This window comes from Xenopus tropicalis, chromosome 9, assembly GCF_000004195.4.
Source record: "Xenopus tropicalis strain Nigerian chromosome 9, UCB_Xtro_10.0, whole genome shotgun sequence".
NCBI lineage: Eukaryota > Metazoa > Chordata > Amphibia > Anura > Pipidae > Xenopus > Xenopus tropicalis.
Window position 1 is genome coordinate 5616208 of NC_030685.2, and position 16502 is coordinate 5632709.

Below are 16502 nucleotides of genomic sequence, written 5' to 3' on the forward strand. Positions count from 1 at the left end.
TTACCTACAAGTGGCCACCTATAATTATTCCAAGTCCCTTTTTCTACCCACAAGGGGCCCATCGGATGGAACCCATGGGTTTATATATTTTTTATTTTGTAAATTATCCAGCCTTTTTTTTTTTTTTTTTCCCCCCCCACTTGATTTCTTTGCATTCGTTTGCATTCGCTTCCTCTGCCCAATAGACAATAGGGGAGTGTAACACTATATATGATTGTAAGTAAGAGCGCCTCCAAGTGGCACATTATGTAAATAACAAGACTAGTATAAGCCACTGGCCGAGGGCTGCGCGCTATGTAAAACTGCAGTGATTGGTCAGCTCTCTAGCCTAAGATTAAATCTGGAAGCTGATTGGTGATACTGGGGCCAGTTTATCGCTGCGCTATTCAGTATCAGACAAACCGCGCCATAGAGCTGCATGGGAATCCGTTCCGTAGAGACTCGGGCTCCAGCGCGGTTCCTGCTTCTGCCTCAGGCGCACAGGGATTCTAATGCAGAACTCAGGGGCTGAGAGGGAAGCCAAGTGCTACACGCATCAACAGAGAAATAGCTGCTACCTTGCACTGATTTTTTTCGTTGAAAAAAAATAAACAAACCCACAGCATTCCTGGTAACTCTTTAATTAAACTGATAAGACCTAGAGCAATCTCTAACTGAATAAAAAAATAATCGCGTTTATGGGAGAGAGAAATATTTTTTCCTGTACGTAGAAATGGGCGGGACCCAATAAGCTGTTTCAAATTATAATTAGTTCCCAGTGTCTCAAATCCCGCAGCGGCGCCACTGATCCAGCTCTGACCGTGTGACCCTCTAACCCCTGAGCGCTGGGATCTCCCACATTCCCTGCTAATAACCAGCCGCACTGGGCTTCAACTTATAATTTCCCAATATCCTTTCCTAGTGAGCAGAGCCCGGAGTTTCCTACTCTTTCCCATCTAAATCCCCAGCCTTTCCCGCCCAACAGTCTATATAACAGATTGTTACTGAACCAAGCGGTGAGGGTGGATGGGGCGATATTTGATCTGTGCTCGGTTAGAGCGCCGCCCAGTGGCAAGACGAGCACAGTACATTTAGCGGAAGACCGGTTCCTGTATAACTGGAGGGAGTTGCCCGTTATTGTCCCCTATAAAGTGTAACCCTTTCTCTGCCGGTGGGTTGCGCTACAACTAAATATCAGGGCTATGGATAACGCTCCGTTATTTAGAGCGGGATATTTTGGCGGGTCGTTTGAAATGCTTTTGTCACAGAGACAACCGGATATGACGTTCATGGGCGGTACACACAAGCCCCGCCCACGTTCTTTCGTTGCCCTTTCAGCTGTATATAAAGAAGTGACCGGGGAGGCTGCGTTACAGTTCTGCAGAGAAATCTCACACGATGTCTGGACGCGGCAAAGGCGGGAAGGGCTTGGGGAAAGGAGGCGCCAAGCGGCACAGGAAGGTGCTGCGGGATAACATCCAGGGGATCACCAAGCCCGCCATCCGCCGCCTGGCACGGAGAGGGGGAGTCAAGCGCATCTCTGGCCTCATCTATGAGGAGACTCGGGGGGTCCTCAAGGTTTTCCTGGAGAATGTCATCCGGGACGCCGTCACCTACACCGAGCACGCCAAGAGGAAGACCGTTACCGCCATGGATGTGGTGTACGCTCTCAAGCGCCAGGGCCGCACTCTCTACGGCTTCGGGGGCTGAATCTGCTCATAATCCGATATAAACCCAAAGGCTCTTTTCAGAGCCGCCCACTCACTCACTCAGAGCTGTTACCGCTTATTGTATTGAACTACCGCGCTGTTACTCGCATCCAATCCCCTAACCCGCAAATAGGAACTGTGGCTCAGTGCTGCCCCCTGTGGCATGTATAATATGTATACGTGGTGAATATCTTGGGGCAACAGATCAGCCGGTCCAATAGCTAAGCTGCCAATCATATTAGAGCATAAGATCAACTCTGCCACCTAGAGGCGCTATCCGGTAATTTACATTATTGCTGCCAAAATGATCTTTGACAATGGCCCCCCCCCCATCTCAGTGGGCCTAGGGCAGTGGTTCTCAACCTTCCTAATGCCGTGACCCTTGAATACAGTTCCTCATGTTGTGGTGACCCCCCAACCCTAAACTTATTTCCGATGGTTTTAGGAATATGTGGTCTTAGGTGACCCCTGTGAAAGGGCCGTTCGACTCCCAAAGGGGTCCCGACCCACAGGTTGAGAACCACTGGCCTAGGGGCACAGACATTATCTGTATTTCAAGGGTGACCAGGAACATATTGACAGAGGAAGCGAGGGGGGGCAGAAGTGTAGAGAGCCCAGCGAGGCCCTAATTAATGAGACAATTCGATATATCTTGGTAGAACAGTTGAGCTTACCAATAATTTTGGGGCACTAAATTTAATTTGTTATTGGGCCCAGAACCATCTAGTTACACCACTGAGAGCGACCCTAGGGGACACAGAGTGGTGAAGTAAGAGAAGTAAATGAAAACATGAAGACAACAGAAGGAACTGTATGAAAATGAGTAGAAAGAAATGGGGAGTTATAAAATGAACAAGGTTAAAGGAGAAAGCAATGACTTCCCCAATGATAACTGATCCCATTCACTCAGGGACCAACTGGGGGGGCTGGGCAGTCATCTCTTATTTATATTTAATGTTATATCTAAATGAATTTCTAATGAAAGCAGCGCCTGTCCCTTGTTAGCGAATCCCAGCTGATTAACAGGCCAGAGAAGAAGCACACAAAGCATTATGGGAGCTGGGCACACAAAGCATTATGGGAGCTGGGCACACAAAGCATTATGGGAACTGGAGCCTTGGCTGGGGGCAGCGGCGCTGCTTGTAATGATCCAGTCCGGGATTGTCAGGGAGGCCTTATTTAAATTACATCTGAAGGGGAATTTAGGCTTTATAAATCCCAGACTGGATCATTAACCCCCTCAGTGTCAGATGGGGTGGGGGTTTGGGTTACTCACAATCAAATGCTTCAATTTTTGCCTAAATATGGTTAATCAAAATTATCAGTCAGGAAAATATGAATCTGGACAAATGATGCTTTTTCTATAAACCCTTTTATAGCGGGTCCCCCCCCCCATCTCTAGTTATAAGGTGCCAGAGGCTGATGGGCCCCTGCATGATAGGGCGTTCCCTCTGGCTGAACCAGACACGGCTATTTATTAGTTAATCCTGGAGTTTTATTGCCTCCTCTGCCCCCTCAGCTGTAGCCAATTCTCTCACTTTATAAGCCACTCACTCCCTGGGCTCATTGTTTGGCCATTAGATTCTGTTCTGGTGATTTAGACAGTTCCTGGGTACTGATCCGGCCTGACTGACCCAATGCCCAAGCCATGCCCCCTTGGTTCCTTATCTTTGCCAAAGAAGCCCTTGCTGCTGGTGTGTTTGTATCCTTGGGACACCTGCCTGCAATGTCTGCTATTGGGTAAGAATATTTCTTTCTACATTTTTTTTCTAAAGGGGAAGTAAAACATCCAGCATCCCCCCTGCTCTTTCCTACAAGGTAATGCAGTAGAATGGCTGCCAGCTCCATTCTATCATTATTGCTGAGTTGCCTGGTTCTCATTAGAAGTCTGTGGTTGTCATTGTTAATTTCATAGCAATCTAGTTAGGGATTAGTGAGGGAATACAGGGGTAGGGGAGATAGCTCTCAGTACAAGTGAGGGAATACAGGGTTATGGGAGATAGCTCTCAGTACAAGTGAGGGAATACAGGGGTAGGGGAGATAGCTCTCAGTACAAGTGAGGGAATACAGGGGTAGGGGGGATAGCTCTCAGTACAAGTGAGGGAATACAGGGGTAGGGGGGATAGCTCTCAGTACAAGTGAGGGAATACAGGGGTAGGGGGGATAGCTCTCAGTACAAGTGAGGGAATACAGGGGTAGGGGGGATAGCTCTCAGTACAAGTGAGGGAATACAGGGGTAGGGGGGATAGCTCTCAGTACAAGTGAGGGAATACAGGGGTAGGGGGGATAGCTCTCAGTACAAGTGAGGGAATACAGGGTTATGGGAGATAGCTCTCAGTACAAGTGAGGGAATACAGGGGTAGGGGAGATAGCTCTTAGTACAAGTGAGGGAATACAGGGGTAGGGGGGATAGCTCTCAGTACAAGTGAGGGAATACAGGGGTAGGGGGGATAGCTCTCAGTACAAGTGAGGGAATACAGGGGTAGGGGGGATAGCTCTCAGTACAAGTGAGGGAATACAGGGGTAGGGGGGATAGCTCTCAGTACAAGTGAGGGAATACAGGGGTAGGGGAGATAGCTCTCAGTACAAGTGAGGGAATACAGGGGTAGGGGGATAGCTCTCAGTACAAGTGAGGGAATACAGGGGTAGGGGGGATAGCTCTCAGTACAAGTGAGGGAATACAGGGGTATGGGAGATAGCTCTCAGTACAAGTGAGGGAATACAGGGGTTATGGGAGATAGCTCTCAGTACAAGTGAGGGAATACAGGGGTAGGGGGGATAGCTCTCAGTACAAGTGAGGGAATACAGGGGGAGGGGGGATAGCTCTCTGTACAAGTTGCCCCAGGGACTGGTCCAATTGCCACCTTGGAGTCAGGAAGGAACTGGGCAAATTAGAGAGGCTTCAGATGGGGTTTTACCTTCCTCTGGATCAACTAGCAGTTGGGCAGGTTATATATAGGCATTATGGCTGAACATGATGGATGTAAGTCTTTTTTCAATCTAACTTACTATGTATAGGGTTGGATAAATGCTGCTGGATGTTACATATCTAATTAGACTGCTGATTTGCTATGGAGAATGTAGATAACATTAAGGAGCGGTGCTGCCCTTTGCACAATTGGCACTGACTGTGCTGCTCTTTATATAGATGTATGCTGCAGCCAGCACTGGTTTCCTTGCAGCCATGCAGTATGTATCTATATACTGGGCTGTGGATATGGACTTAGCCTGGGTTTAAAGGGGTGAGTTGAAAGCCTATAAGTGGGCAATACTGCTTTTTATATAAATGTGAGTTGGGTGGGGGAGAGCACTGAGCATTATTTGCCTCCATATAAAAACCACATGCTGCCTGGCTTGTAATTAATAAAGCTTTTCTGCGTCTAACCTGGTTACTAACAAGGTCTGGGGATTTAGCAGGAATAGATCAGAGATTCCACCTCCGTCCCTAATAGCAATAAGTCTTAGTATTCACATTGTTGCTCCATTTGACTCCTTTATTGGGGATATTGGTTACTCTTGGGATTCAATATATCGACAGCATTCATTCCCGCTATTTACCAACCAGACATGTGACTTGTGTCTCTGGAGAGGTGATGGGTGTTTGACTGGGAGAATCGGCCATTATAACCCAATCATTTAGTGGGAACAGAATTGCTACTTCTCCCTAATGAGACAATGTCACAATTTTTATTCTTTCTAAAGATTCCATATGCACAATTTATATTATATCTCGTCCTGTTGTTTCAGGGGTTTATGCCCAGGACTGGGCTGAAGGTGCTACAAGCAGACTTGGTACATCCCTGTCTATTTCTGACTCTTCTCCAAGGTAAAGTGCCCCGGGGATTTGTGAGCAGCTCCTTCTGGGATCCTTTCTGAGGAATCTTCATCCTTCTGGGTAACCTCTCTAATCATCTGCTCAAGCTGTTGGTGGCCCCCAGGGATGCTGTTGGTGGCCCCCAGGGATGCTGTTGGTGGCCCCCAGGGATGCTGTTGGTGGCCCCCAGAGATGCTGTTGCCCTTCTCAGTCTGTTGCAGTTCCAAACGAGGGGGCCCTTAAGGCGGCTGCACCCGGGAGGGTATGGAACTCTCTCATTATGAATCTAGGAGGATCTTGGTTCCTTCAAAGATGAAGAGACTCGACTCCATGCAGCTCAGAGAGGCAGCCCCACAGCCGCATGTCTGGGAACCCACAGGATTGGCTTTGCCTACAGCTGAGGCTCCGATATCTGATGGTCAATTCCTGTCGTGTTACTGATGTCCAGGGAGCCATGTATTTCCCCCGGCTTCTATTTGGTCAGTTATTTAGGGTTAATGTCAAAGCTGCTGATGGACACCTTTTTTTTTATAAGATTATTATTATTATTATTATTATTATTATTTATATAGTGCCATCAGTTTACGCAGCACTTTACAGAATAAAGGGGTACAGGACAGTTAACATGTACATTGTAACCCATTCTTGTGAATTGTTTATGTTACATTGTCTGAGGATCGGAGACACTGGGGGGAGGGCCCTGCTCGCAAGAGCTTACATTCTAAAAGGGAGGGGTGAGACGTAAGGTCAGGGTAACTAACATGGCGTTAGAGTCCATGTTGGTGTGTAAAGTGACAGTAAGTGCGGAGTGAGAGGTGAACACCAGTGGTTAGTGAGTGAGGGAAGATTTGGGGGGCTCAGGGGGTAATCTCCTTTCTGAGGGTTTAGGTTATAGGCTTGAGTGAAAAAGTGAGTTTTAAGAGACCGTTTAAAGGCTCGGAGAGTCTGGCAGTGCCTAATGGGCCGGGAAGGGTGTTCCAGAGAATGGGAGCAGCGCGTGAGAAGTCCTGGGTGCGAGAGTGAGAGGAGGTGATGAGTGAGGAGGAAAGGAGGTCATGTGTAGAGGGAAGGTTACGTCTGGGGGTACTTTGGGATTAGGGGGGTTAAATAGAGGGGTGCAGCACTAGTCAGTGCTTTGTAGGTGAGGATGAGAATCTTGAACTGAATCCTGTACGTGACAGGCGCCAGTGCAAGGGTTGGCAGAGAGGGGTGGCACTTGGGGAGCGGAAGGAGAGGTGTATGAGTGTGGCAGCACTGTCCATGATGGATTTGAGTGGGGGCAGTTTAGACAGGGGAAGCCCACAGAGCAGCGAGTTGCAGTAGTCAGAGTAGGATATGACAGAATTTTCGCAGTCTCGTGAGTGAGGAAATGTCGACTGCGCGCTGTGTTTTTGAGGTGGAACCGACAGGATTCAAACAGTGTCAGAATGTGGTGAATAAAAGACAAAGCAGAGTCAAATGTGACCCTAGGCACCGGGAGCTACACCAGTAGTTAAGGAGAGAACAAAGTCACCGTACAAAGGATCCAAGAAACCTAGTACTTTCCTACAAGTGTCAATTTGACAGCCCTGAAGCAGCGTATTTATTGGCTCGGCAGGGACAGAGCAGTGTATTTATTGGCTCGGCAGCCCTGAAGCAGCGTATTTATTGGCTCGGCAGCCCTGAAGCAGCGTATTTATTGGCTCGGCAGGGACAGAGCAGCGTATTTATTGGCTCGGCAGGGACAGAGCAGAGTATTTATTGGCTCGGCAGCCCTGAAGCAGTGTATTTATTGGCTCGGCAGCCCTGAAGCAGCGTATTTATTGGCTCGGCAGGGACAGAGCAGCGTATTTATTGGCTCGGCAGCCCTGAAGCAGTGTATTTATTGGCTCGGCAGCCCTGAAGCAGTGTATTTATTGGCTCGGCAGCCCTGAAGCAGCGTATTTATTGGCTCGGCAGCCCTGAAGCAGCGTATTTATTGGCTCGGCAGCCCTGAAGCAGCGTATTTATTGGCTCGGCAGGGACAGAGCAGTGGAATGATTTTCTAACCCAATGAAACATGTTCCTTCCTCCTCATTGCTTTCCTCCTCCTCCTCCGACCTGCCATGTTTATCCCCACTAGCAGTAAAATACAGATTCTACTTCAGGTTCAGCACTGAACTGATCAGAATCAGATTCTGGATCCTACAATAAAACCTGTACTACATGTTGGAGTCCATATCACATAGCCGGGTCCAAACTCAGGTTTGCATAACTCCTGGTTGGTCCTTCCTCAGACTTGCCAATTATTGAGCTTTTTCATGTTTCCGAGCGCTGAGTAGAGGCAGAGATGGGCTTACGTGGCGCTATGGTGGGATTGCAGCCAGTTCTGGGCCCCTGGCCCTTATTCTGTGGTTTCCTTGGCTTGGTCTCCATTTTCTGCTGGTCCCGGCCATTGTTTTCCCTGACCCCTGGCCTGTACCACTGAGTGACTATGGATGCCTAGAATCAGGTCAGTCCTATTGGCATTCATTATTAGACTTTCCAGCCTTTCCCTTCGGCTGGATCTCATTGGCTGCCGTACATGGGGAATCCAGTCTCTCTGCAACCTGCATTTACAGTAGAAAAGCTTTCCGAGGCTGATGGGGAGTTACAATATGGGGCCAAGCTGTACTGAAATAGAATATACAAACTTTCTTAACCATGGTTTATGTTTAATGTCCCAGCATTGACACATCTTAAGGAGACATATTGAATAAATGGGAAACCACTAATTTTGTAGGCAATTATGAATAATATCCGGTGCTGGTTTCCCTTTGGGCTAAACATTAACCCTATCTGTAACAATGGCCCCTTTATTGGAGCTCCCTATAGATCCTCTCAGGTCCCTGTCTGGGTTTCACATGAGGGGTGGGCGTGTCCTAACGGTCCCTGCCAGAAGCACAGTAGGAGGGGGAGAGCCAATCACAGCCCTGCACTCACACAAGCACAGACAGGCTTCAGTTCCCTATCAGGTCAGCCTAGCTGCTGATTGGTTCCTATCCAACAGTGCGGTGGGCTAGTGGGGTTTTTGTGGAATTTCTCAATAAATCAGTCTGAAACTTTTTAAATCTCCATATAAAATGTGGAGTAAATATGATGCAAAATGACTTCATATCTGCAAAACTAATTCCATAGAAACTGGTGCATGCATATTTTTTTTCTTTCAAAGTGGTTGTTCACTACAATTTGCAATTGGGCATTCTTTTTTTTTTTTTTTTTTTTTTTTTCAGCATCTCTCCAGTTTGTAATTTCAGCTGCAATCTGGTTGCTAGGGTCCAATTTAACCTAGCAACCAGGCAGTGGTTTAAAAGGAAGATAGGGATATTAATGTTTCTATTTAGGTCCTTCTCTACTCATAAGTGGCAATAGTTTTTGGCTGCCGGGGGTCAGTGGGGCCCCCATTGGAAACCTGAAGAGTCAGAAGATGAAGGAAAAACTATACAAAATTAAGACCAACTGAAAAGGTTGCTAAAAATAGGCCGTTCTGTAACAATACTAAACGTTTACCTGAAGGTGATCCACTGAAGGGAGATTAAGCATTCCCTAAGCCCAGAAACGGGTCATGGCTAAAGCATTATGGGAGCTCAGGACGTGCCCTGCCTGATCCCTTCTGGCTTGGTGCCTATTGCGCTGGTACCTTAGATACAGTCCAATGTGGAATTCATAAAGATGGGCTACCTGGTAAGCTGACTTGGGTAGAGAACCCCCATTTTGTTCTTGTTGTGCCCCTATATAATAGTCTTTGCATGTGTTATTGGGGTGCTCGGCTTCAATGTGCTACTTGCTATTTTATGGCTTTCAAATGTCTTAACATGGTATCGTCAAGGCAAACTTTTGAATTCTATGGGGGGGCAATGTTAATCAACGTAATATCTGGTCTGCTGGCCTGTGTGGAAGAAAAGGAAATAAGACACTTGCCATAACAAATGAATTAACAGCCAAGAGTGAACAGGAGCTGAGGCTCTTTAATCCTGTCTGAACTATAACCAATACTCTTGTACAATGGCTGAACTATAACCAATACTCTTGCACAATGGCTGAACTATAACCAATACTCTTGCACAATGGCTGAACTATAACCAATACTCTTGCACAATGGCTGAACTATAACCAATACTCTTGTACAATGGCTGAACTATAACCAATACTCTTGCACAATGGCTGAACTATAACCAATACTCTTGTACAATGGCTGAACTATAACCAATACTCTTGTACAATGGCTGAACTATAACCAATACTCTTGCACAATGGCTGAACTATAACCAATACTCTTGCACAATGGCTGAACTATAACCAATACTCTTGCACAATGGCTGAACTATAACCAATACTCTTGTACAATGGCTATTGGCTGTGCATCCAAATCATATAAAACAAATGCATTGATTGGTACATGTATCCCCAGCTGAATTGTTTAGTGGTGTTTATTTATAAATCTAATACCCTTATATTGATTATGGTGTTGACTATACTTTTGAAAATCCATCTATAATATATATATATATATATATATATATATATATATATATATATATATATATATATATATATATAATATATAACCCCCCCCCATATCCAGCATGCAGTATAACGTGTTGCTTCTACAAATATGGAGGTGCAAAGTATCTTCACTAACAAACTAGTTGCCCCTGATTGTCTCCAGGGGGCATATTGGCCATGGTCCTCTGGGTCCTCCTAACCTTCTCAAAGTGGGGACACAGAAGGTAATTCCCCCATTCTCTATAGGGTTTGTGGCAGGGTTGGGCCAACCCACCATTCTGTGCAACTTACTGTGGGGGATTCTTACCTTCTTAAACGGGCATTTGCCCTGCAATAAACTGGAGGAAGTTTGCCTTTAGGTGATTTGTGGGGCCTGTTTATAGGGTTTCTTGTTTGTCCTAGACCTTCAGTTTGCTCAGTCTGTTCCATCCTGTGAATGATCCAGTGTATCCACATGGCCAAGGCGGCTACTGATCCTAGAAATGCATTATTACATTCATTTATAAAGCGGCAACATATTCCGCAGTGTTGTACATAACTGATACATTAGGCAATGAGGTTCCTGCCCACAAGGGCTTACAATCGCTAGGGGTGGGGTTAGGCGAGACACAAGGTATAGTAAATATAACTGTGGGGATGTATATGTTGGAGAAAGTGTTATGGCAGTTTGTGTGACTCATTATCCCCCCCTATGGGAGGTGCAGAAGTGGAACTTACCCCTCAGACACACATAGTGAGGCAGATACACCGCTGATACCCGCCCGTATCTTATTGTGATGTTGAACGGAGGGCCGACAATGTGATATAAATATTGCTCCAAATATCCTAAATATTCTTCCCAGGAACGGAGCTCAAATTCAATAAAGGTTGGGGATTCCACACAGAACTGTATTCCTGTTTCTGAGCAGCGGGACAGAGGTTTCCAGCCGTCCCTATCCCAGGCTACTATTGGATTTTACCCCACATAGTACAGACCTTCATATAAGGAGTTTTATTACCAGAATTGTCGAGCACCAAATAGTTTATGAATTATATTGCTCGTTGTGGTGGTGAAGGGGGCATGAAACCAATGAGTAGAACTGTATAAAAGTTGTCTTGTGGTCCCTTTTGCTCCTATTACAAGTGATTGAAGCTCATTGTGGACAAAGTTAGACAGTTAATGTTCCCTGTCTTTTATTTGAGGGGATACAGCAATATACAGCATCTCTTGAAAATGGCTTGTTCTTGCCATCGTGAGATTCCGAAGATGAAAAATGTCAACCAGGAACTTGGGCAGCAGAAATTCAGTAAGTACAAGGGCCCAGTTGTGGCCAAAAGATGTGGCTGCTGCTTTATAGGCCCCAATAAGTGCGGTTACTGTAACCTCCTAGTTGTAGATCTGCTGAGTTGCAGGAAGGTCCGGTTTACATTGGGCTCCCAAGTTCTGGGCAGTGTTCCATTACTCTTCTTAATTTCATATAAATCTGTTACCCGTAGATCTGATGTTGCCATACAGGTAGGTGCTATTGCTGTGCTACAACTGCCCCTGGGTTGTTCTTGATGCCCTCCTGGGTGTTACAAGATCAAAAGATGTCGGGCTGCTTTACCTTCAGCATCTGGTCGCCATTGTAGTCCCAATCCAAGGTGTTGGATATTTTTAGACCTGTAGAACTAAAGAATCTCAGATGTACAGCAGTGCGAATCCTTCTTATTCCCCCCAGGCCCTGACACAGTCATAGAGTTGCCTCATATTCTCCTGGGAGGTTCTGTTGTTTCTCACTGTGTCGTACTGTTCCTGGGTCAGGATTCTATCATCCAGAACAGGATCAATGTTTGACCCCCTTGTAGTCAGAGCTGCTTAGTGTCTATTGGTTGTACTCTCAATACATTATCATTAAGCTTCTTCTCAGCTCTTAAATCTTCTTGTTCTCGTTACATCTTTCCTCCTTTGTTCTAATTATTCCTAAATCCCCATATAAGAGACGGGGTTGAGGCCTAAAAAGACTTGCGTGCACCTGTAGATGCAGGATCTCTTGAAACCACCTTCTTCTATTAATCTTGGGTTTGAATGTTCTTGACAAGGTTGTTGCCCAGGACTGGATCAGTGTGGCCTGTCCTATTGATTACAATGAGTGGCTTTGGTCCCAGCTATAAGACAGAAGAATCGTGTCATATTTTATTTTTCAGCATTCTCTCCCCTTTGAATTCTTGCATTCCCTCCCTCATATTTGTACTCTGTGCCCCCCCTGTACATGTGTAGCTTTAGCTCAAGGTTTGGGGGCCACACTAGACAATAGTTGGAAACTAGTTCCAGTTTAAGTTCTTCTTTACGCAACAGGATCCTCACTGCTAATTTTTTATTGAAAACAAGCAACTTAGAAAATATACACAAAAACAAAACAAATATTCTGTTTTAAACATAAGCAAATTCCATAAATCTAAACAGAATGTAACAAAGTCAAAACTTAGTATATATTTACATGTATATAATTCTGCACATATATAAACATACAGTATTCTCTCTCTCAATGCAAAGCCCACTCCAACCCTAAGGGCAGAAAGACAGACGCAGGTTACTCACCTAAAACAGCATGAGTCCAATCTCAGAAATTAAAAAATCTAAAGGGAGTGAGAGAGACCGGCCCCGCACCAGAGCGGGAGTGAGAGAGACCGGCCCCACACCAGAGCGGGAGTGAGAGAGACCGGCCCCACACCAGAGCGGGAGTGAGAGAGACCGGCCCCACACCAGAGCGGGAGTGAGAGAGACCGGCCCCACACCAGAGCGGGAGTGAGAGAGACCGGCCCCACACCAGAGCGGGAGTGAGAGAGACCGGCCCCACACCAGAGCGGGAGTGAGAGAGACCGGCCCCACACCAGAGCGGGAGTGAGAGAGACCGGCCCCACACCAGAGCGGGAGTGAGAGAGACCGGCCCCACACCAGAGCGGGAGTGAGAGAGACCGGCCCCACACCAGAGCGGGAGTGAGAGAGACCAGCCCCACACCAGAGAGGCCAATCAGAAAGGGCCAGGCTGTCCGACTCAGGGTTGTTTTGTTTCTCGGCTACTGATCTTCCGAAAGGTCTTAAAATGCCAGATTTTAAGAAAAGGCTGAATCTAGTTTTTCCCTACAGGGAGTCGATGGTATATTCTGATGTGCTTGATCTTTAAAATACTAATGGGGTAATTGTCTTTGGTTGCAAGGCAAGTAGCAAACTTAATCAGCAGGCAGCACTTATTAGCCAGATCATTTGGAAATGGCACCCCTGATTGGTTGCTAAGGGATGTATGGGCCTGCTTATTAGTGCCTAAGCAGGTATATGAATGGGGCAGATCATTGCTCACATGTCGGACAAAAAGATAAAGCCCCCCCACGTCCAACCCAGGGATCTAATGTTTTGGGTGCATTTAATGTCGGAACATATTCCATTCCTTCTCATTAGGAGGAAATCACACACTCAGAACCTGACCGAATCCCCCAGATAAGTGGGGGAGGGGAAGATATTGCTGCACTTCACTATCCCTTACTCCAAAATAAATGGCTTTGTGACCCACATATAAACGAAGGTGCAGCAGATTATCTTCTATTTCTACAACCAGTTCCTTGTGTCTTCCAACTTGGACTTCTATTGTCTCTTTATAACACTGCATTTCCCAATGGGCATGTTTGTACCTATATTCAGCAGGCGTCTGTGGAAACCTTACAGGGATCATCAGCCAAGGCAGAATCCCATATCCTTATTGGCTGGTTTGTTATTGGCATAACCATCAGTGTGTGCAAAGAGATCCTATTCTAGCTGAGCCCAAATTCCTTGGGTCCAGTTGTGGACACCCTCCTGGGTTTTAAAAGATCAAAAGATGTCAGGCTGCTTTGCCTTCAGCATCTGGTCACCATTGGGATGGTGGATATTTTTAGACCTGTAGAACTAAAGAATCTCAGATGTATAGCAGTGTAAATCCTTCTTATTCTCCCCAGGCCCTGACACAGTCATAGAGTTGCCTCATCTTCTCCTGGGAGGTTCTGTTGCTTCTCATTGGGTCGTACTGTTCCTGGGTCAGGGTTCTATCAGACGGGGGAATCATCCAGAACAGGATCAATGTTTGATATAAAGCCGCACTTTGGTTCCTGTGGTCATGGCTCCAGCGTTTGGCGTCTTTCCAACTACCCTTTCTATGATGATGACCGTGCTACTGTAAGAATTTGCAATTGGTCACTTTGTCTTTATAATTTGTAATTCTACAATTTATAGAACAAACCTTGGCCGGCCGGGATTGGTTTCACCCATGCTAATCATGGGAACTCATTGATTTGTGAAATATGGATGCAATGCTGATTAAGTTTAATATATTATAGAGAATTGGGAAATGTTGATTGGAGCCTTCAACACTATTCCAGTTGCTCGTTTGTCTACGCTATATAATCCCTTCTAACATGGCCATTGCCGTACAGGTGGGAAACCATGCTTGAATGTTTAATGGGTATCCCTAAGATATTCATTGACTACTGATAATTCTTCTCCAGCAACTATCTAAGAAACGTTGCTACACATCTCGTTGCCTCACATCCAACCCTTTATCTGTTCTACTAAGTAACCTTGAGCTGTTCTGATTCGCTAATGGGTTTATTCCACCCCAGCCTGTGCCTGGACTCCATGTCTGTATCTCCAGACACAACCTGGAGCAAATGTGATATCCTGGAGGGGTAAAACTGAGGGTCATAAAACTGAAGGCGACTTAATCACCATTTTCTTTAGCCTTTGATATTAGTACTCCTAATAAGCAGCATTTGCTGTCTACTAAACCTGCATCTTCTAGATCCTTTTGTAAAGAACTAATTCCTAACATTCTGTTTGGTACCTAAAGTCCCTCCTAGATCTAGTTGTGTCCAGTTTGCCAAACCAGTGTTCTATTCCTTGTTCTACATTTAAGATGTTCTTTGGGACTCTGGCATTTTTAGATTTCCCCAATGAAAAATATCAACAGTATTGCAATAAACTGTCCATCTTTATAAAACTGGTTAATTTTAAAAAGGACTTGTGAAGTTAATTCATTTACTCCCCCAAGTAATATTCACGTGATGTGGACATACAGTTTAATTCTTAGGCAACCTATACATCATAGTGGGGATTATCGGTGGTTTTTCTAACTTTAAATTCCACATCCAGAGTATAAAATGGGCAGCGCTGGGGTCCTGAGTTCAATCCCAGCCAGGGCACTATCTGCAAGGAGTTTGTATGTTCTTCCCATGCCTGCATGGGTTTCCTCCCACACTCCAAAAACATACAGGCAGGTTAATTGGCTTCTAATTAAATTGACTATAGTGTGTGTGTGAATGTGATAGATGTTATGTTCTGGACTCTGTATTATTATAAAAAGCCCACAGCAGCTGCTAGTGGAACAAGCTTTACTTGGAACATAACATGGCTGAACTGCCAACAAGTTGGGAGGATAGACTGCAATGCTAGGGGGAACAATTACCAGCAGAACGTGCAACAGCGCCATCTAGTGATCATACATTAACAGCCAAAACACCTTTAGATTGTAAGCTCCTCTGGGGCAGGGGCTGATGTAAATGATATCTCTGTACAGCACTGCGGAAATGTCGGCACTATATAGCAGGAAATTGGCTAAACCAATTCTCCCAAACGGGCCTTTATTCTAGTATAACTACCCGTAAAATCGGTTGTACTAACTCGGAAATGATCTTTCTTTAACCATGATCAAGTTGGTTCCTTAGGCAAACGTAACTTAGTTCCTGGAGCTCAGTGTTGGGTTTGGCTTGCCTGTACACTAACACACTTGGGCCGTACATGAAATTCTGGAGTCATGTTTTCCACATCGGCAAATATTTCAAATTCTGCAGGAGAATTGGCTTTAATACATCCATGAGCTTTTATCATTAAATTCAAATGCTCTATGGCTCCCTATGAGTGCAGCCCTTTCTCCTAGTTCTCTTTGTAACCAAAGTATAAAAAAAAGTCCTTTATTTAACAGTGGAGAATATAGTGGGCCTGACGCGTTTCACATATGGACCCAAGAAAACCTCATTCAAAAATCCAAAAGGCTTCTCTCTCAATCAAATTCTGTAGGAAATCTCCCTTGGGGGCACTTTGATGTTTTCTATTATCTGTACTTTTAAATCCTTTGAACCCTTTTTTTTTTTTTTTTGTACAATTTTTAAAACGTTTCCCAATCGGAGAATTAATCCATTCTCTGTGGAATAAATGTGCTCTTAATCCTACTTTTTAAAGAACATTTAATGCGGCCCACATATTATTTCTGACAATTTAAGCATTATAACTAGTGATGAGCGAATCTGTCCCATTTAGCTTCGCCATAAAACGGTAAAAAATCTGCAAAGCACGCTTTTTTTTTTTTTGCCTGCGCCCATTTTTGGTGCAACCACACCCGACCAACTTTATCCGCAGTGAGTTTTCATGAAACAATTCGCCAATGTGGTATATACGGAGCAATTGGGACCTCTCCCCACTGCTCTGTATGTGAATATAAACTTGCGGGGGG

The 16502-nt window shown here is 45.4% G+C and overlaps 1 long non-coding RNA gene across 1 annotated transcript; it reads left to right on the plus strand.

Moving 5' to 3' along the window:
- The first annotated feature begins 2799 nt into the window (after positions 1-2799).
- On the plus strand, positions 2800-6132 carry LOC105946582. Its single transcript, XR_001170038.3, has 2 exons — positions 2800-3428; positions 5436-6132. It is a non-coding gene; the product is annotated as an uncharacterized LOC105946582 (long non-coding RNA).
- The last annotated feature ends 10370 nt before the right edge of the window (positions 6133-16502 follow it).